Source organism: Carcharhinus amblyrhynchos, chromosome 26, assembly GCF_965287045.1.
Source record: "Carcharhinus amblyrhynchos chromosome 26, sCarAmb.v2.hapA, whole genome shotgun sequence".
Taxonomy (NCBI): Eukaryota; Metazoa; Chordata; class Chondrichthyes; order Carcharhiniformes; family Carcharhinidae; genus Carcharhinus; species Carcharhinus amblyrhynchos.
In genome coordinates, this window is record NC_137349.1 from 6,885,183 (window position 1) to 6,907,493 (window position 22,311).

Consider the following 22,311-nt stretch of genomic DNA (forward strand, 5'->3'; position numbering starts at 1 on the left):
CCAAATGGCCTACTCTTGTAGCTAAGTCCTATGGCAGGCCTAACATCCCCTCATGGAGACTGAAAGAGCACTTCTACCATAGAATCATAGAATCCTTACAGTGCAGAAGGAGGCCATTCAGTCCATCGAGTCTGCACTGACCAGAATCCCACTCAGGTCCTATTCCCATAACCCCACATACTTACTCTCCTAAATTCTGACCTGCTAATTCCCAGACATTCCTCCTATGAGCTTGGAGGAGAAGGAAGAGGTGGCTGAGGACAGCAGGTTGACACAGTGGTTAGCACTGCGGACTCACAGCCCCAGGGAATCGGGTTCAATTCCAGCCTCGGGTCACTGTCTGCATGGAGTTTTGCACATTCTCCCCATGTCTGCGTGGGTTTTCTCCAGCTCCGGCTTCCTCCCACACTCCAAAGAAGTGAAGGCTAGGTGGATTGGCCTTGGGAAATTGACCCTTAGTGTCAGGGGATGTGGGGTTACAGGAATAGGGCCTGGGTGGGATTGTGATCGATGCAGACTCGATGTGCCAGATGCCTCTTTCTGCATTAAAGGGATTCTATGATACTGTGGCTGGAATCTTAACACCATTCACACTGGTGGGATATTTCCCATCCTGCTGCAGTGGGACCGTGACGTGAACGGTAGGTAAGATCGTGCCCCATGTTTCAGAGGCAACAGCGATCCCAACTGAACCACAGCTGACACACAGATGAAGCCTCCTATTTCTTGTTTCCAAAATGCCGTGGGATCTTCAACACCCACTGGATGAGGTAGACCGGGCTTGGGGGGGGGATGCTCCAGGCTGGATTACGAGACTCTCTGATCATCTTTTGTTTCCAACACGCATTCTGTGGCGACGGCTGCAAGGTTCACACCTTGAATATTTAACAAATGTCATGCAGAAATATTGCTTTCTTTCTCTGCCTCAAACAGGTAGCATTTCTTTCATTCTCAGCTTTAACCTTCTCCCACTCGGCACATCAGAGTGTGTCCGTCACACTCAAATCCCCATAGGCCCCACAGATGGGCTTCCAGACGTCACCGTGCTTTTAATCTCCGTCCTGTTCCACATTTTCAATTTGACGTGACTGCAACACATGGCTTTATTGCTTTATTAATTTGAATCTGGCAAGGCCATCGTCCGGACAACACCGGGTTCAGCTCATCTGCTGGGAAGGAAGCCACGTAGCCACTTTGGGAAGTTGGGAGAAGGTTAGCTCGCCAACATTCCAAGGGCACTTCCGAAAGGATTGATTTATCACATTTGAAGATCAGCGCAAAAGAGGAGAAAAGAAAGAAATCTCACATTTAGACCTGTCTACGCTGCCCGCTCCCTTGGAAAAGCAGCCAACATGATCAAGGACTCCCACACACCTCGGACACTCTCTCTTCCACCTTCTTCCGCCGGGAAAGAGATACAAAAGTCTGTGATCACATGCCAACCGATTCAAGAGCAGCTTCTTCCCTGCTGCTGTCAGACTTTTGAATGGACCTATTATACATTAAACTGATCTTTTCTTCCCCCTATCTGTAACTGCAAGGACTCCCACGCATCCCGAAGATATTCTCTTCCACCTTCTTCCTTCAGGATAGAGATATTTTACACATTTATTTCAGTCACCCTGGGTCGGATTCTCTGACTTTGCCCGCAGTTGGGATTCTCCAGTCCTGCTGCAGCGAACAGAGACTTGGCTAAACACCAGATTCTCCATGTTCGCTGGCAGTGGTGGCAGGACGTGATCAGCCAGACAGATCCAGCCCCCATCTCAGTATCTCAAGGCCAGGTATGACATATGGTTTAGATGTTGAGTGAAACATCTCTCTGAAACAGCCTCCCATCCATTGACTCTGCCTACACTTCCCACTGCCTCGGAAAAGCAGCCAACATAATCAAGGACTCCCACACACCCCGGACATTCTCTCTTCCACCTTCTTCTATCAGGAAAAGATACAAAAGTCTGAGATCACATACCAGCCGACTCAAGAATAGCTTCTTCCCTGCTGCTGTCAGACTCTTGAATGGACCTATTATACATTAAACTGATCTTTGCTTCTCCCTATCTGTAACGGTAACACAACGTTGTGCATTGTCTCCTTTCCTTCTCCCCTATGTACTCTATGAATGGTATGTTTTGTCTGTATAGTGTGCAAGAAACAATAGCTCTCACTGCACACCAATACATGTGACAATAATAAATCAAATCAAGTAACGCCTATCACAGTTTAAAAACGGGGCTGATTTTAAACGAACCAGCCTTACAGGAAGCTATTTGACAGGAGAGGGATATCAGTGAGGGGTGTGAAACCTTCTTCCAACTCCAATTCCATTAATTTCCCAACGAATTGGAAGTTCTCAGTACTGGCATTTCAGGGTCTCCTAGACCAATACATGAATATGATGGGAATAGAAGGATATGGACTCCGTAAGTGCAGACAATTTTAGTTTGGGCAGGTACCATGATCAGCGCAGACTTGAAGGGCTGAAGGGCCTGATTCTGTGCAGTACTGTTCTTTGTTCTCGAATTCCTTGCTCAATGCTGCCCACCTCGCTATCTCTTCCCCACTTCAACACACTCCTTCAAACCTATTTCTCTGAACAAGCTCTCAATCATTGTGAATATCTCCTCATGTGGCACAGCATCAAATTTTCCCTGAATTATTGATTCTGCTTTTTCATTATTCATTTTTACATGAGCGTCGCTGGCTGGATCAGCATTTATTGCCCATCCCTAACTGCCCCTCCCTTTCAGAGGACAGTTAAGGATCAGCCACATGGCTGTGACTCTGGAGTCCTACGTAGGCCAGACTGGGTAAGGACAGTAGATCTCATTCCCTGAAGGACATTACTGAACTAGATGGGTTTTTACGACAATGGTCATCTGTAGGCTTTTAATTCCAGATTTTTATTGAATTCAAATTTCACAATCTGCCATGGTGGAATTTGAACCTGGGTCCCCAGATCTTGCTCTGGGCTCCTGGATTACTAGTCCAGCGACAATACTACAGCCTCCCCAGCTTGGGACAAATGTAAAAGGCATAAATAATCCCTCTGCATTATTCCAAGGAAGAATTCTCACAGTAACCTGACCAATATTTATTCATCAACCAAACTCAGTGAAAAAGGTTATCCTGTCATTAACACTTTGCTGTTTGTGAGATCTTGCTGTGTACATTTGGTTGCCATGTTTTCTACGTTACAACAATTTATTCTTTCAAGGAATGTGGGTGTCACTCGCTAGGCCGGTAGTTATTGCCCATCCCTAACTGCCCTTGAGAAGGTGGTAGTAAGCCGCCTACCTGAACCGCTGCAGTCCATGTACTGTAGGTACACGCACAGTGCTGTTAGGGAGGGAGTTCCAAGATTTTGACCCAGCGACAGTGAAGGAATGCTGATATATTTTGAAGTCAGGACTGCTTTTCAAAAAGCACCTTAACAACTGTCAAGCATTTTGGGAAGTTCTGGATCCCTAAAGTGCAGAAGGAGGCCATTTGGCCCATTGAGTCCGTGCCGTATCTCTGACAGAGTATCTTATCTCCACCCTCTCCACGTAATCATGCACATTTACCATGGCTAATTCATCTAACTTACAAAACTTGGAACACGAAAGGGTGATCTAGCATGGACCATCCACCTAACCCGCACATCTTTGGACTGTGGGAGGAAACTGGAGCACCTGGAGGAAACCCACGCAGACACGGGGAGAATGTGCAAGCTCTACACAGACAGTGATCCAAGCCTGGGTCCCTGGTGTTGTGAGGCAGCAGTGCTAACCACTGTGCCACCATGCTGCCCTTGAGATATATAAATGCAAATCTTCTTTGCCCCTTTTGCTCAGATATTTAAATGTGATGAACTGTCACATAGATTTAACTATGATTGATCTTTGTCTTTCCATATAGTTCTCGTCAAACGATCTTGGCTAAAAGCAGCAACCCACGTGCCACCAAGGCACCCAGACCAGTAGATCCAAATTGGGTACCTAATCTGTTCTAATTCTGATGGGACACATCATCACAGTTGACCTCAGTGCCAATGGGATTGTATTGTGGATGGGGTGTGGGGAATCCCCAGTTTTGGTGCCTGGATTCAGACGTTGGGATGACTGGGAAGGAGACAGAGGGCAGGCTCTGCAGTGAGGGCTCTGACAGTCAAATAGCCTGTTGACACTTGCTGTCTGGACCCAAGCTTTAGAGGTGGACACTTAAGGAAGGCACCAGGGAGCCACTGGGAACTTGTGGAACTGTAGGCCGCAAGAATCACACCATCACAAGAAAAGTACTAAAGCCAGCACTTATTCCATTTGCCAGGAAAGTATTAGAACAAAAAATTCTTTAACACTAACCTTGTTATATTTAAGGACTGTTTAGCGTTCATAAGATTACAGTTCACTGTCTTGCAGCCTTCAAATGGAACTGACAAAACCTAGCAGGCCGTTTGCCCATTTGTCAGTGGCAGTTGTCATGGTAACTTGCTACACCGTGCCTGTCAGTCCATAAGCAGAGTGTGTGAAACAGCACCATCCGTCTAATGCTGACTCATTGTTAAGGAAATTGATCTCTTTCTCTCAGACAGATACACATGTAACCAGAGAATTACCAGCATTAATTGACGTGAAGAAAGATTACACAAGCACATGGTTCCTGAGCCTCTGAGGCACGTACAATGCAATAGGGGCCATTTCCACAAAAACCCTACACGGTTCACAAAGCCTCCCATCGGGCCAGAGCTTTCTCTTCCTGCCCCCTCTCGAGGCACACAACCTTGTCGAAAACCACCAAGGTTTTCAGAAGGTGCGGCACGGTGGTTCGCACTGCTGCCTCACAGCGCCAGGGACCCAGGTTCAATTCCAGCCTTGGGTGACTGTCTGTGTGGATTTTGCGCGTTCACCCTGTGTCTGCCTGGGTTTCTTCCAGGTGCTCTGGTTTCCTCCCACACTCCAAAGGTGTGCTGGTTAGATGGATTGGCGATCTGTCCCAAGATATGTAGATTGATTGGATTAGAGGGGTAAATACATGGGGTTACAGGGTTGGGCCTGGTTAAGGTGGTCTGTCGGAGAGTTGGCCGAATGGCCACCTTCTGCACTTTAGGGATTCGATGATTTTGTGATTATTGTTTAGCAAGGGGAGGAAATGGAAGTTAAGGACTTTCTCGCTGGAAATTGAGGGAAGGAACTGTTAGAGGTTTTCAGATTATGGCAGATTAGGATGGAGGTAACTGCAGTGTATTTATCAGACTTCCAGCCGGACAACTCCCTATTGGTATCTCCGCTCCATATGAACATCCTCCAACCCTGCTCCATCTCACCCATCAAGACCTCCTTCTATTCCTATTCCTTCAGCTGTTTATCCATCTTCCCCTTAAATGAATCCATATTCTTCACCTCAAATACTCTTTGTGGCAGCGAGTTCCACACATTCTCTGAGCGAGGAAACTTTAGTGAAATTCACTATTAGATTTATTAGTGACTATCCTCTCTTTCTGGCCCCTTTCACAATCAGCAAACTCTTGATGTCAACTCAATCCCTGGGCTTTCCCACAACTGGAAACACTTTGACTGTGTTGACTCCGTCAAACATTTTCATAATTTGAAGGATGCTAGCGGGGCCAGCCCTCACTTTCTCTTTTCCACGGAAAATACTCCTCAGCCTGCTCCACTCTTCCCTGAAGTGAGAACCCCTCAGTTCTGCGTCATCCTTGCAAGAAATCAGAGTTGGAAGAATTGGCCTTTCAGAATTCCTCTGCCACTCAACAAGATTGATCTTTTATCTTAATTTCCCACAGGGCAGTACAGTGACACAATAGTTAGCTCTGCTGCCTCACAGCACCAGGGACCCCTGGTTCAATTCCCGGCTTGACTGTCTGTATAGAGTTTGCATGTTCTCCCAGTGTCTGCATGGGTTTTCTCTGTGTGCTCCAGTTTTCTCCCACAGTCCAAAGATAAGTGGGTTAGGTTGATTGGCCATGCTAAATTGCCCCTTAATGTCAGGGGACTAGCCAGGATAAATGCATAGGGTCATAGGGATAGGGTGTAGTCAGTGCAGACTCAATGGGCTGAATGGCCTCCATCTTTACTGTAGGGATTCTATGAAGAGAGATGCTTTACATATTAAAGTTTTTTGCTATTGTTGTTACGTATGATATACCGTTTGGCACACGATATGGCCTCCGCATTAATGATGTTAACACCCACTTCTGCCTTTCTACTTCCAGAAATTATTTTTCCACTGCCCCTGCACTGACCTATTCCCATTATACAGTATCAAAAGGGCCACAATTTCACCCAGCCAAAGACTGGGAAAACCAATAGGAAGGATGTTATTAAACTGGAGAGAGTGCAGAAGAGATTTCCAAGGATGTTGCCAGGACTCAAGGGACAGAGTTATAGGGAGAGGTTGGACAGGCTAGGACTTTTTCCTTTGGAGCGCAGGAGACTGAGGGATGATCTTCTAGAGGTGTATAAGATTGTGAGAGGCATGGATAGGATCATAGTCATAGAGTCATAGAGGTTTACAGCATGGAAACAGGCCCTTTGGCCCAACTTGCCCATGCTGCACTTCTTTTAAACCCCGGAGCTAGTCCCAATTGCCCACATTTGGCCCATATCCCGTTATACCCGCCGTACCCATGCAACTGTCTAAATGCTTTTTAAAAGACAAAATTGTACCCATCTCCACTACTACCTCTGGCAGCTTGATCCAAACACTCACCATCCTGTGTGTGAAAAAATTGTCCCTCTAGACACTTTTGTATCTCTCCCCTCTCACCTTAAACCTATGCCCTCTAGTTTTAGACTCCCCCTCCCTTAGGGAAAAGATATTGACTATCTAGCTGATCTGTGCCCTTCATTATTTTATAGACCTCTATAAGATCACCCCTCAGCCTTTTACACTCCAGAGAAAAAGTCCCAGTCTATCAAGCCTCCCCTTATAACTCAAACCATCAAGTCCCGGTAGCATCCTAGTAAATCTCTTCTGCACTCTTTCTAGTTTAATAATATCCTTTCTATAACGGGGCGACCAGAACTATACACAGTATTCCAAGTATGGCCTTATCAATGTCTTGTACAACTTCAACAAGACATCCCAACTCCTGTATTCAGTGTTCTGACCAATGGAATCAAGAATGCTGAATGCCTTCTTCATCACTCTGTCCAATGTGACTCCACTTTCAAGGAGCTATGAACTTGTACCCCTAGATCTCTTTGTTCTGTAACTCTCCCCAGTGCCCAACCATTAACTGAGTAAGTCCTACCCTGGTTCAACCTACCAAAACGCATCACCTTGCATTGATCTAAATTAAACTCCATCTGCCATTTGTCAGCCCACTGGCCCAACTGATCAAGATCCCGTTGCAATCTGAGATTGCAGTGGGACGGCGGCGCGGGCTCGTTGGGCCGAAGGGCCTGTTTCCCGTGCTGTGTTGTTCTTTGTTCTTTGTTCTTTGTTCTTTGAGATAACCTTCTTCATTGTCCACCATGCCACCAGTCTTGGTGTCACCTGCAAACTTACTTACCATTCAATCCTATACTCTCACCCAAATCATTAATATAAATGACAAATAACAGTGGACCCAGCACTGATCCCCGCTGATCACAGTTCTCCAGTTTGAAAAACAACTCTCTACAACACCCCCAACTTCTGTCAACAAGCCAATTTTGTATTTATTTGGCTACCTCACTGTGAATTCCGTGAGATTTAACTTTACGCAACAACCTACCATGCAGTACCTTGTCAAAGGCCTTGCTAAATCCATGTAGACAACATCAACTGTACTGCCCTCATCTACCTTCTTGGTTACCCCTTCAAAAAACTCAAATTTGTGAGACATGATTTTCTACTCTCAAAGCCATGCTGACTGTCCCTAGTCAGTCCTTGCATCTCTAAATGCCTGTAGATCCTGTCTCTCAAAATACTTTCCAACAACTTACCCACCACAGACGTGAGGCTCACTGGCCTGTAGTTCCAGGTTTTCCCTGCAGCCCTTTTTAAACAAAGACACAACATTTGCCACCTCCAATCTTCAGGCACCTCACCCATGACTATTCATGATTCAAATATCTCAGCTGGAGGACCCGCAATTTCCTCCCCAGCCTCCCACAATGTCCTGGGATACACTTCATCAGATCTCAGGGATTTATCTATCTTGATGTGCTTTAAGACTTCCAGTACCTCCTTCTCTGCAATATGTACACTCCTCAGGACATCACTACTTATTTCCCCAAGTTCCCTAACATCCATGCTTTTCTCAATGCACTCAGATTTTTCCCCCAGGGTTGGGGAATCAAGAACTCGAGGGCATAGGTTTAAGTTAAAGAGGGGAAACAATTAATGGGAATCTTAGGAGCAATTTTTCTACACAAAGTGTAAACTTTTTGACATGGTTGTACACATGTGAAATCAGCTGCCAGAAGAAGTAATTGAGGGAGGGACATTGACAACATTTAAAAGGCATTTGGACAGATACATGGATAGGAATATGGGCCAAATGCAGGCAAATGGGGTTAGCTTAGATGGGCATTTTAGTCGGGCCGATGGGCCTGTCTCTGTGCCGTAGATTCTATAAAAAAAAGTCTTTGGTCCGGTACTCTCAACACCAATCCCTTTCCCTGCCTCTAACCATCTATCAGCACCTTAAACCCCAAATGCTCTTCCTTTCAGAAGAATGCCTAAATGCCTAGCCCCGCACCCCCGCTAACCCCTCATCCCCATCACCCCTACTCACCCCACTGCCCTTGGAACTAACCTCTTTGACCAAAGGTCTCCTTCATTTGTTCATTGCCACTTCTTGCCCTTTTGTCTTTGTGAAGTGCCTTTGTGAAGGGAAATTGTGCCGAGGTTTCAGACGCAATGAAAATGCTGTTGGTGCCTGGGAATCAGATTGAATGGGGAGAGAAAGCGAGATGTGGGAAGGCAGAGATGGGGAGAGTGGGGAACTGGCTGATCTTTCACACTTAAGTTTTCTCTGGCTAACAGTTACCCCTCAAACCAACACCTACAACAGCTCTGAAGAACCACACAGACCAAAAAAAGTTAACTCTCGTAGAATCCCTACAGTGCTGAAGGGAGCCATTTGGCCCATCGAGTCTGCACCTACTCTCCAACAGAGAGCATATTACCCAGGCCCACCCCCTGCCTTATCCCTGGGATTCCCCCGAACCTACATATCTTTGGACACTAAGGGGGCAATTTAATGTGGCTAATCCACATAACCCAAGTGTGGGAGGAAACTGGAGTACCCGGAGGAAACACATGCAGACACGGGGTCATCCAAGGCAGGAATCGATCCTGGGTCCCTGGTTCTGTGAGGCAGCACTGCTAACCACTGTGCCTGTCAGAGAGCGAGATTGAACAGAAAGGAGAGAAACAGTAAAATAAGTAAAAGAGGGGAAGGGGGAATCAATGAAATAAACATGATGGAGAGAGAGAGATAAGGCTTGATTTTTAATTCACAGTCAGCGCAGAACTGGCTTTGCAGATCAGTCGCCCATTATAAAGGACACTTGATTTTCATTTTAATTGAACTGTGGAAATGAATATCGATCGGTTTCTATAAGAAGCAGCTGGTCACAATCTCAATTGAAAATCTAGCCCGTGGCAGACAAGTGGACAAAGGGCCAAGGTTCAACCGAGTGAGAGGCAGGCTGGACTGATTCCAGCAAGTTCTTATTTAAAGGAAAGAGCGTTCAGCACCCTTGGAGCGGACTCGGAGTAAAGGTCTCAGAAGCAAAAAAAAAGCTCATTTCAGGAAAAGTTGGCGTTTTTTCTGAATGAGTAAGCAAAGATGAGCAAAATGACGTTCCCCCCTCCCCACTGTATGGATCTTGTAACGATGAGAGGCTGTGACATTTTGGACGGGCAAAATAAATTAAAACCGGTATACGTCTCATAAGGGTGCCAGCCAATCTCCTCTCTGTCATATTTCAATGGCAGTTCTTGACCATGGTCTAACGTATGCAATGAGAGGGCATATTCTGGGATTGGGAATGATTACATCTTTGAGAAGGACAAGGATTATGGGCTTTTCCTGCCCATAATCAGTAGGTTTTTAATAAAAAAAGGTGTATCCTTTCTTAGTTCTGAGGAATGTGGAGGAACAGAGAGATCTTGGGGTTCATATCCACAGATCTCAGAAGTTTGCCACTCAATTGGATAAAGCCGTGAAGAAGGCTTATAATGTGATAGTGTTTACTAATAGGGGGTTTGAGTTTAAGAGTCATGGGGTTATGCTGCAACTATACAGGACCTTGGTGAGGCTACATTTGGAATACTGTGTGCAGTTCTGGTCACCTCACAAAAAGAAGGATTTGGAAGCATTGGGGAGAGTACAGAGGAGAATTAGCAGGATGCTGCCTGGTTTGGAAGGATGTCTTATGAGGCAAGGTTGAGGGAGCAGGGGCTTTAGAGCAGAGGAGGATGAGAGGTGACTTAATACAAGTTTATAAGATGATGAGGGGGATACAGTGGACATTCAGAGACTATTTCCTCGGGTGGATGTAGTTGTTACTAGGGGGCATAACTATAAGGTTCATGGTGGGAGATATAGGAGGGATGCCCGAGGAAGGTTCTTTACTCAGAGAGTGGTTGGGGTGTGGAATGCACTGCCTGCTGTGATAGTGGAGTCGGACACTTTAGGAACTTTCAAGTGGTTATTGGATAGGCACATGGAGCACACCAGAATGATAGGGAGTGGGATAGCTTGATCTTGGGTTTGGACATAGCTCGGCACAACTTTGAGGGCCGAAGGGCCTATACTCTGCTGTACTGTTCTATGTTCTATGTTTTATCTTTGGAATGCGTATTCCAATTAAATAATTCAGCAGCAAGCTTCTGTGAGTTTAAAATAAAGATTATGTATGCAATGCTGCACACTTGGTCTCAGGCACGCGCGCACGCACACTCACACACACATACACACATACACATACATACACACACATATGAATGCACACATGCACATGCACACACTACGGGTCGCACAGTGGCACAGTGATTAGCGCTGCTGCCTCACACCACAAGAGGCCCAGGTTCAATTCCCAGTTTGGGTCACTGTCTGTGTGGAATCTGCACCTTCTCCTTGTGTCTGCATGGGTTTCCTCTGGGTACCCCAGTTTCCTCCCACAATCTGAAAGAGGTGCCAATGCACTGTCCCCAAACAGGCACCAAAGTGTGGTGACTTGGGGATTTTCACAGTGACTTTATTGCACTGTTAGTGTTTAGGTTTTTTTTAAGTTTATTGTGAAAATGTAAGCCTACTTGTGACACCAATAATTAAACATTAACACACACATGCGCACACACACTTTATTGTTCTTTGTTGTATGGATTCAATGATTTAAGGTTGAAGTGAAGATCTTGAAAAGAGAAGGGTTGACAGCGGGTTGGCAAGGTTTCTTGCAGCAGAATGTCCAGAAGGTTGGTTCACAGGTTAACTTTGAAACTGGAACAGTTTCAGTACTTGGGTGGCTTGATGGCTTGCAATGGATCTGTAGGGGTGCAGTGCCTGAAACTAGCTTCAATCACATGAACATTGAGTCTACACTTCTGAGGCCCATTCAATCGAGTAATGGGGGAGGCCATTGTGATGCAACGGGAAGTTCAAAGTGGCCACTGAGTTTCAATCTTTATTTTTGTCCAGTGTGAAATAAGGCAGGCAGTCTGAAAACCCTGTGGTCCTTAGTTGTTGACCCATCCCTAAATGATGAGATGGGTGAATTCCATAAATAGCTGTGACGGGCCCTCCTCAATGTCCATATTTAATTAGGCATTCTCCGGAGACTTGATACTATCTATGGTCCAAATCCCAAAAGTCACATGATTTTCAGCAACCATCTAATTACTGCATTAATGTCCAACTTTTAGCAGTATTGACTGATAGTTAATAACGTGAAACCAAAAGAGAAAATGCTGGAAAATCTCAGCAAGTCTGGCAGTATCTGTAAGGAGAGAAAAGAGCTGACGTTTCGAATCCAGATGACCCCTTTGTCAAAGTTAAAAGGCATAAAACGTGGGAGATATTTATACTGTAGAGTGAGGGAATGAAAGATGAGTCATAACCACAAAAACAAGGGGGAAAGGTTGCTAATGACAGCCCATAGAGAGAATAGAAGGTGAGAATGGCCAAACAGCGGAGAAACTGAAATCAGAGGAAGACTTGGGGGGGGGTGCGGGGAGAGAGAGAGAGAGCGGTGAGGGGGGAGAGAGATAAAATTGAGATAGAGAGGGAAAGCAAAGAGGGAGAAAAGGTAAGGAAAGGGGGAGTAAAATAGGGGGACAGAGTTGGGGGGAAAGAAAGTTAGTTAACAATATGACATGTCTGTACAGGGTGAGGCATATTCGTACAAGGTGAACCATGAGCATAATCTTTCACCCCTAGAGTTGCAGGGAGACAAAGGGAAACACAAGTGAGAGAGACAATGTGGTAGAGATTGGCCTGCTCCGCCAACCTCATTGGTGTTGTTGGAAAAAATCAATGGAGACTCACAATGTATTCATCACCCCTCCTCCCTGCCCTCCAACCCTCCCAATAAAGTTAGAAAAGGAGAGGGAGAGAGCAGAAAGAAAGGGCAGATTTTGAATTCTAAATATGTGTCTTTTAAAAAAACTGTGATTTGCAATGCTTCATTAATGTACTGTTGCAATGACATTACATCAAACTGGAAATGAGCTGCTATGTTGGCTTACTACTAAATCCACTGTGCCAAAAGCAACCTCAGTGTAGGTGGACTGACTCAATATTATCACGACTGGTTGATTTACCTGTGTCATTCAATGATATTCAGAGGAACAGAACTTGGAACCGAGAAACATGTCAACGAGTCCATGCCACTGTTTATGCTTCACACAAACTTCTTCACCTAATCCTATTAGCATATCCTTCCATTCCTTTCTCCCTGGCGTTATCAACCTTTCCTTGTGTGCTATTCATCTCTGCATCAAAGCTTTTCCCACACTCTAACCACCAGCCCCCCTGCCACCTCCACCCCGGGTAAAGAGGTTTTCCCTGAATTGTATTTATGATACATCACTCTGGACTCCCCGTAAGTGGAAAAACATTGGCTGGAATCTTTGGTCCAACAAAATGTCCATTGACATTCTGGGAAGGATGGGGGTGTGGATGATTGCGGCAGTGGGCAGGGCCAGGAAAATCCCACCGATCCCAATCGGTGTAAAAGGTTTGTACCAGTATCCTTATTTCCCAGTTTTAACTGTTTGTTTTATTTCACATTGGGCATCTCTGTAAGTATTAAGGAGTTAGTCATCGACTTCAATTCATGCAGTGCAGGAAATGCTCCTGTCTACATCAACGGGGACAAAGTAGAAATGGTCAAGAGCTTCAAGTTTTTAGGTGTCTCAATTACCTACAACCTCTCCTTGTCCCTCCATGTGGATGCTATAGTTAAGAAAGCCCCACCAACGCCTCTACTTTCTCAGAAGATTAAGGAAATTTGGCAGGTCATCTACGACTCTCACCGACTTCTACAGATGCACCATAGAAAGCATTCTTTCTGGATGTACCGCAGCTTGGTATGGGCTCCTGCTCTGCCCAAGACCGCAAGGAACTACAAACGGTCGTGAATGAAATCTAATCCATCACACAAACCAGTCTCCCATCCACTGTCTCAGAAAAGCAGCCAGCATAATTGAGGACCCCACACACCCCACATTCCACCTTCTTCTGTTGGGAAAAAGACGCAAGTGTCTGAGGTCACGTACCAACCAACTCAAGATCAGCTCCTTCCCTGCTGCCATCAGACTTTTGAATGGATCTACCTCGCATTAAGTTGATCTTTCTCTACACCCTAGCTATGACTGTAACACTACACTCTGCACTCTCTCATTTCCTTCTCTATGAACAGTATGCTTTGTCTGTATAGCTCGCAAGAAACAATACTTTTCACTGTATACTAATACATGTGACAATAATAAATCAAATCAAATCAAAAAGCCTATCAAACCCTTTAATAACCTTAAAAAGCAATTAGGTCGCCTCTCAACCTTGTCTTTTTAATATAAAGAGCTCTGTGTTCAATCTTTCCTGATAGTTATAACTCCTCAATTCTGCTACTTGTGCTCCTTCCCTGGTGCCTCTATACTTCTCTCAGACAGAGGCTTCACATTGCTGCCACTGGTGAGAAATATTAAGTTTATTTATTAGTCACGAGTAAGGTTTACATTAACACTGCAATGAAGTTACTGTGAAACTCTCCCAGTCACCACATTCCAGCGCCTGTTTGGATCAATGCACCTAACCAGCACATCTTTCACACTGTGGGAGGAAACCCACACAGACACGGGGAGAATGTGCAGACTCCACACAGACAGTAACCCAGCCAGGAATTGAACCCGGATCTCTGGCTCTGTGAGGCAGCAGTGCTAACCATTGCACCACCATGCCACTGCATATTCCTCCTTACGACTATTCCCCACTCCCCCCTCAAATTGCCACTCCCCCAGTAAGACAATGGCTGCGATGTTCCGCCTGTTCAGGCCAGCAGGATCTTCTGGTCCTGCCAGCAGCGGGAACCTCCCCGACCACCCCAAATAGCTTTCCCCACGGCAGGTGCTGGATTCAATGGGAAATCCCATTTTGGTCCCACCACTGTGCCTCCTTCTGTCCCGAACTTATCATATGGAGAAACCAGAAAATCCACCCCCCACCTCCCGCAATGCTCCTTCAGACATCTTGAGTGAACATAATTCTGAATGAGAGTTTATTGTGCAGTCACCTTGTTGAAGCTAAGCCTTTTCTCACAGGCCTAACTCATTGCCAAGTGCACTTTCTTCAAAGCAGCCCTCATTAAAGAACTGCTAAACTGAACCTCACCAGTTGAGCAGAAATGTCACATATCATCGGTCATATCTGTCTGCTATTTTGGCTGTCGTACAATTATGAAATCATATTCGCTCCAGGAGTGTCATACAGCTGTTCGGATGCGGGCATGGGGTGGGGGTGGGGGATGGGCGGGGGGTGGTAACAGGAGGGGGAATGGGGTGGGGGTGAGGGGCCGGTGGTATGTGACAATCTTGCCTCTTGGTTGAACTTGAAGGTAATGGGATACAAAGCTGCCCAGAATGAATGCTTGACCGTTTGCGTATCACATGAGCAGTTAGGGTTGATGTGCTGATGGGGTGGACAGAACAGACTCTCACTCCACGAGGCAAATTGTCCCATTCTGCCCACCAATGGAATCGAAGAGGATGAGGGACGGACCATGGAAAGGTTCATTGACCTCGGGCGGGATTTTCTGGTTTCGGGGCGAACTTGACCGGAAAATTGTGCCCCACCTGTCGATAGTCTGGCAGGAACTCTTCAGTTGTCAGCAATAAAATAAAACAGGACTTATTCCAACTTATAAATCAAAGAAATAGGTTCGATAAAGAAACTTCATTACTCCAACACTTGAGGCCTCACCTTGGGCCATTCCAAGCTCCCCCCCTCCCCCAATTCCCAACAGCTTCTTATTTAAACTGAGTCAGCTGACCACCACACCATTTTGTCATTGGTTACGTAGTTTACTGGGTCGGCTTGTTATCATTGGTCACACTACAACAGATCCATTGTTATCATTGGTTATGTGCTAACACCACATGTTTCGCCAGCTGTGAAAGCAAGCCTTGCATTGAAAGAGCAACCTCAGACATCCCAAAGTGCTTTACGGTCTACAGAAGATTTTTGCAACATAGTGACTGTTGTAATGTAGGAAACACAGGAGCCAATTTACACTCAACAATCTCCGATAAACAGCGATGGGAATTTTTCTACTCATTGTTACGGGACGTGGGCATCGCTGGCTGGGCCAGCATTTACTGCCCATCCCTAACTGCCCTCCACTTCAGGGGATATTTGGGAGTCAGCCACATTACTGTGGTTCTGACGTCACATGTAGGCCAGACCAGGTAAGGAGGACAAATTTCCTTCCCTAAAGGGCATTAGTGAACCGGATGGGTTTTTACAACAATTGACAATAATTTCACGGTCATCATTAGACTTTTTATTGAATCCAATTATCACCATTTGCTGTGGTGGGATTCAAACCCGGGTCCTCATAGCTTTATCCTGGGTCTCTGGATTGCTAGCCCAGTGATAATTCCACTGTGCCACTGCCTCACCTAATGACCAGACAATCTGTTCCTTAAAGTGATACTGGTCGAGAGACAAATATTGACCATGGCACCAGGGAGGAATTCCAGACACTTCTTTGAAATACCAAGAGATCTTATAAGCCCACCTGAGATGGCAAATGGCTTCTCAGTTTAACATCTGTACCTGGAAAGTCCAAGTATCTCTGAAAAGTTAGTTTGTTGTATTTTATGTTTAATAACAACTTGCATTTATTTGGAGCCTTTAACATGGAGGGACGGCAGTGATGGGAATGTAGCACGGTCACAGCCAAAGGTAGATTTTCCAGTTCTGTCAGCGTTGGGCATCATCACAGACAGGACAGACAGATTTGGAGAATGGCCAGACATCTTTTGGTTGTTCTCCAAATTTTCCAGTCCTGCCCACTCGCCACTGACGGGATTGGAAAATCCCACTCAATAGAAGAACAACTAATTTTGGCACCGTATGAACCAGGTGAGATATGAACCCTCCTTCACTCTGCCGCAATCTCAGGCAAAACATTAATATTGATTTTTGCAAATTTCCCACATCAGCTATTCTGCGGCCTCTCCGAGAGGCTGACTATTTAAGGCCAATTAGTACAGGAAATATAGGCAGAGACTGCACCCATTAGGAAGTGGTTTGGAAAAGTGCCCCAGGGGCCTCTGTAACATTCTTATGACGGGAGTTCCATCTCATCAAACTGAGCACAAATTGGATGAAGATGTTTGTTTAATCCAAGGATAGGATCAATCCAAATATTGAACACACAGATTGTCAGTAAACTAATGACATTGGTTTACTGAAGAAAGCTTGACAGTGCAATAACTACACTGGGTCCTCAATGTCAGCATTAAACACTGTCACTTGTGTAGAATCTACTTGGGGTTAGTTTTTAATTGTGGTCAATATTTCAATAATAATGAGGAACAGAGAGAGGAACAGCATCCAGCTAATACATGGGTGACCTGTAAGCAAAAAGAGACTGGCATTTATATAGATCTCTTTCATGAGGGTGGCACGGTGGCACGATGGTTAGCACTGTTGCCTCACAGCACCAGGGACCTGGGTTCAATTCCTGGCTTGGGTCACCATCTGTGCAGAGTCTGCACGTTCTCCCCGTGTCTGTGAGGGTTTCCTCCGGGTGCTCCGGTTTCCTTCCACAGCGTGAATGGAGTGCCAGTTAGGTGCACTGGCTGTGTTAAATTCTCCCTTAGTGTACCCGAACAAGTGCCAGAGAGTGGCAACTCGGGGATTTTCACAGTAACTCCATTGCATTGTTAATGTAAGCCCACTTGTGACATTAATAAATAAACTGAAAAAGGATATTCAAAAGAACTTTAGAGCAAAATAAATATTTTAGAAATGTCGACACTGTTTCAGTGTAGGAAACACAGCTGTTAATTTGTGCACAGCTAGCTCCCACAAATAGCAATGCACTCAAGACCAGATAGACTCCTTTCCTAAGGTGATAATCGTTGGGGTATAAATATTGAGGAAGACACTGAGGAGGATGCCTCTGGTATTCTGCACAATAACGTCATAGGATCTTTCACACCCACCTGATGGATGGGTTCAACGTGGTGTTTGAAAGACTGCACCTCCAGCAGTATAGCACTCCTTCAGTGTTGAATTGGTACATCAACCAATAGGTACGCAAGACTCAGGAGTGGGTCCTGAACCAGTAGCCTTCACACTCAGAGGCAAATGTGTTACCCGCTGGTCCACAGCTGAATACCAGGAGCCAGACAACTCTGCCCCTTTAATGTTGAACTCGAAGGGGTGTTGGAGTCTTCTAAGAACTGGATTGAGATTTAAAGACTGCACGTCCAGATCCCAGAGATCTTTCCAATTTGCCACGAGAATATACAATCCCTACAGTGCAGAAGGCCCATTGAGCCCGCACCGCCAACAATCTCACCCAGCACCTATCCTCGTAACCCCACATATTTACCCTGCTAATCTCCCTGACACTAAGGGTCAATTTAGCTTGGCTAATCCACCTAACCTGCATATCTTTGGAGTGTGGGAGAAAACTGGAGCACCCAGAGGAAACCCGTGCAGACATGGGGAGAACATGCAAACTCCACACAGACAGTGACCCAAGCCAGGAATCGAACCCAATTACAAGCAAGCAACTAACAATGCCAGTTTTACACTCGGGGAAACAAGCTGAAAATCAGCTTTCCATTGTCGAGCCAACCTTGCCCCTAGAGAGGCAAGAAATAACTTTATTGAAAAAGACCAGGTTCTTTCCTCTGTCTTTTAGACACAAATAAGTTGCCAACTAAAGACACACACATTTTGATAATCTGCTCAAACAAGGTGAAGAAAGGATTTTTTTCACACTAATTCATGGGACATGGGTATCACTGGCTGGCCAGCATTTATTGTCCATCTCTAGTTGCCCTTGGAGGGCAGTTAAGAGTCAACCACATTGTTGTGGGTCTGTGGTCACATCTAGGCCAGGCCAGGTAAGGATGGCAGATTTAAGCATGAGAGGCTGGGATTAGAACCTATTAACCATAGAAACTCCACAGTGCAGAAGGAAGCCATTTGATCCATCTACACCAACAACAATCCCACCCAAGCTCTATCCCCATAACTCCACATATTTACCCCACCAATCCTGGGACGCTAAGGGACAATTTAGCACGGCCAATGCACCGAACCTGCACATCTTTGACTGTGGAAGGAAACCGGAGAACCCGGAGAAAACACACGCAGACACGGGGGGCATGGGCAAACTCCACATAGGCAGTGACCTAAGCTGAGAATTGAACCCGGGTCACTCGCACTGTGAGGCAATAGTGCTAACCCACTGTGCCGCCATGCCACCCATAAAGAGGAGTGGGGCTTGTCTGGGATTTCACAACATTCCCTAAGACGAGACGCAGATCCCTTGACCAAAGAGCCAATTAGCCAATCATCTTGATGGGAAGGGAGTGGGTGGTAGTCATACAAGGGAAAGTGGAATTCTAGAACGTTCATCACCAAGACATTAGGGATCAATTACAAATTTCAAACTGCGACTGAGATGTTATTGTTGGAGAAGGATATTGACAATTACAGAACAAATGTGGGTTAATGAAGAAAAGGTCCAGATTAGCCAATTCTGCTAACTCAGTTAACTCTGTTTCTCTCTCCACAGACACTGCCAGACCTGGGATGAGGTCCTAAAAGCAGAATATAGGGAGTTCAGAAGCAAACTGAAAAGTAGGACCTCAAAGGTAGTGATCTCAGGATTACTGCCTGTGCCACGTGCTGGTAAGAGTAAAAACAGCAAGATTAATAGGATGAATATGTCGCTGAAAGGATGGTGTGAAGGGGAGGGTTGCAGATTCCTAGGGCACTGGGGTGGATTCTGGAGAAAGGGCGACCTGTACAAACTGAACAGGTTACACACAGGCAAGATCAGGACTGATGTCCGAGGTGGGGTACTTGCTAGGGTGGTTGGGGGGGGTTTAATATAGCAGGGGGATGGGAAACTTTGCAAGAATTCAGAGCAAGGGGAATTAGGAGCAAGAGGAAAAGACAGTAAGGAAAATAAGGAAAGTGATCGGCAGAGAAATCAAGGGTCAGAGTCAGATAAGGACCAAGTAAAAAATAGTAAGAAAGAAAAGAAACAATTAAAGGGCTCACCTTAAAGTTTTGTACCTGAATGCTCAGAGTATTCAAAACAAAATGCATGAATTTGTTGCACAGATAGATGTAAAGGGATATGATATAGTTGGCATTACAAAGATGTGGCTCCAAGGTGGGAAAGGATGGGAACTAAACATTGAGGACAATTCGGTGTTTAGGAAGGACAGACAGAAAGGAAAAGGTGGTGAAGTTGCATTGTTGATTAAAGATGATATTGATATGCTATTGGGGAAGAATATTTCCACAGATGATGTGGAATCTGTGTGGGTCAACATTGCTGGGGGTGGTATACAGACCTCCAAACTGTAGTGGTAAGGTTGGGAAAAGCATTCGACAGGAAATCAGAGATGCATGTGTTAAAGGAACATCTGGGACTATGTGCGACTTTAATCTGCATATAGATTGGAAGAGTCAAATTAATCACAGTACGATAGAGGAGGAATTTCTGCAGTGCATACGGGATGGTTTTCTAGAGCAATACAGTGAGGAACCAACAAGGGAGCGGGCCATCTTGGACTAGGTGTAATGCAATGAGAAAGGATTAGTTGGCAATCTAGTTTGATTTGATTTGATTTGATTTATTATAGTCACATGTATTAACATACAGTGAAAAGTATTGTTTCTTACGCACTATACAGAGAAAACATACCGTTCACAGAGAAAAATGAGAGCGTGCAGAATGTAGTGTTACAGTCATAGCTAGGATGTAGAGAAAGATCAACTTAATGCAACATAAGTCCATTTAAGTCTGACAGCAGCAGGGAAGAAGCTGTTCTTGAGTCAGTTGGAACGTGACCTCAGACTTTTGTATCATTTTCCTGAAGGACGAAGGTGAAAGAGAGAATATCCAGGGTGCGTGGGGTCCTTAATTATGCTGGCTGCTTTGCCGAGGCAGCGGGAAATGTAGACAGGGTCAATGGATGGGAGGCTGGTTTGTGTGATGGATTGGGCTACATTCACAACCTTTTGTAGTTTATTGCGGTCTTGGGCAGAGCAGGAGCCCATACCAAGCTGTGATACAACCAGAAAGAATGCTTTCTATGGTGTATCTGTAAAAGTTGGCGAGAGCCATAACTGACATGCCAAATTTCCTTAGTCTTCTAAGAAAATAGAGATGTTGGTTGGCTTTCTTAACTATTGTGTCGGCATGGGGGGACCAGGGTAGGTTGTTGGTAATCTGGACACCTATAAACTTGAAGCTCTCGACTTTTTCTGTGTGAGCGAAACCTTGGGGACGAGTGAGCATAATATGGTAGAATAATAATGATGCTGAGACCAGGGTCCTGAATCTCAATAACTGTAATGATGATGGACTGGGAAATGTTACTGAGAAGAAAGACAGTGCACAGGCAACGGCAGGCATTTAAAGAACAAATAGGTGAACCAAAATTTGTTTATTCCTGTTTGGTGCAAAAGTGGTAAGGGAATTGTGGCCAAACCATGTCTTCCACCGGAAGTTAGAGATAGTATCAGATTTAAGAAAGAAGCATACAAATCGGTGAGAAAAAAGCAACAGGCCTGAGGACTGGGAGCAGTTTAAAATTCAGCAATGGAGGAACAAAGGATTGATTAAGAAGGGAAGAGTTAAGTATGAAAGTAAGCTGGGGGAGGAGCATAAAAACTGTCTGTAAAAGTTTCGATAGATATGTAAAGAGAAAAAGATTGACAAAAACAAATGTAGGCCCCTTACAGTCAGAAACGGGAGAATTCATAACAGGGAATAAAGAAAAGGCTGAGGGATGTACTTTGCGTCAATCTTCACAAAGGAAGACATGAATAATGCACCAGAAGTGCTGAGAGAAACATGTTTGAGTGAGGAGCTGAAGGAAATCAGCATTAGTAGAGAAATGGTTTTGGGGAAATTGACGGGATTGAATAAATCTCCAGGTCCTGATAATCTTACTTAAGGAAGTAATCCTGGAAATAGTAGATTTATTGCTGGGTATTTTCCAAAATTCTTTGGACTCTGGAATAATTCCTATAGATTGGAAGGTAGCTAATGTAAGCCCACTATTCAAAAAGGGATTTAGAGAAAAAACAGGGAACTATAGACCAGTGAGCCTAACGTCCGGACTCGGGAGCAGGAAGTTACTCGAGTCTATCATCGAGGATTTCATAACTCGGCATTTGGAAGGCAGTGGTACAATCAGACAAAGTCAGCATGGATTTACAAAAGCGAAATCATGCTTGATGAATCTATTGGAATTCTTTGAGGATATAACTAATAAAGTTGACCGAGGAGAACCAGTGGATGCAGTTTATTTAGACTTTCAGAAGGCTTTCGACAAGGGTTCACATAACAGACTGTTTTGTAAAGTTAAAACACACGGGATTGCAAGTGATGTCTTGAGATGGATGGAAAGCTGGTTAGCAGATAGGAAGCAAAGAGTTGGCATAAATGGGTCTTTTTCTAATTGGCAGGCAATGCCTAATGAGGTTCCGCAGGAATCTGTGCTCGGACCCCAACTATTCAAATTACATATTAATGATTTGGTAGAGGGAACTAAATGTATTATCTCCAAATTTGCAGATGATACAAAGTTGGATGGGAGGGTGAGCTGTGA

General features: G+C 45.1%; 1 protein-coding gene across 5 annotated transcripts in view; it reads right to left on the bottom strand.

Moving 5' to 3' along the window:
• LOC145358793 (CUGBP Elav-like family member 4) overlaps positions 1 to 22,311 on the bottom strand; it is a 484,168-nt gene that overhangs the window by 81,835 nt on the left and 380,022 nt on the right. The window lies entirely within an intron of this gene.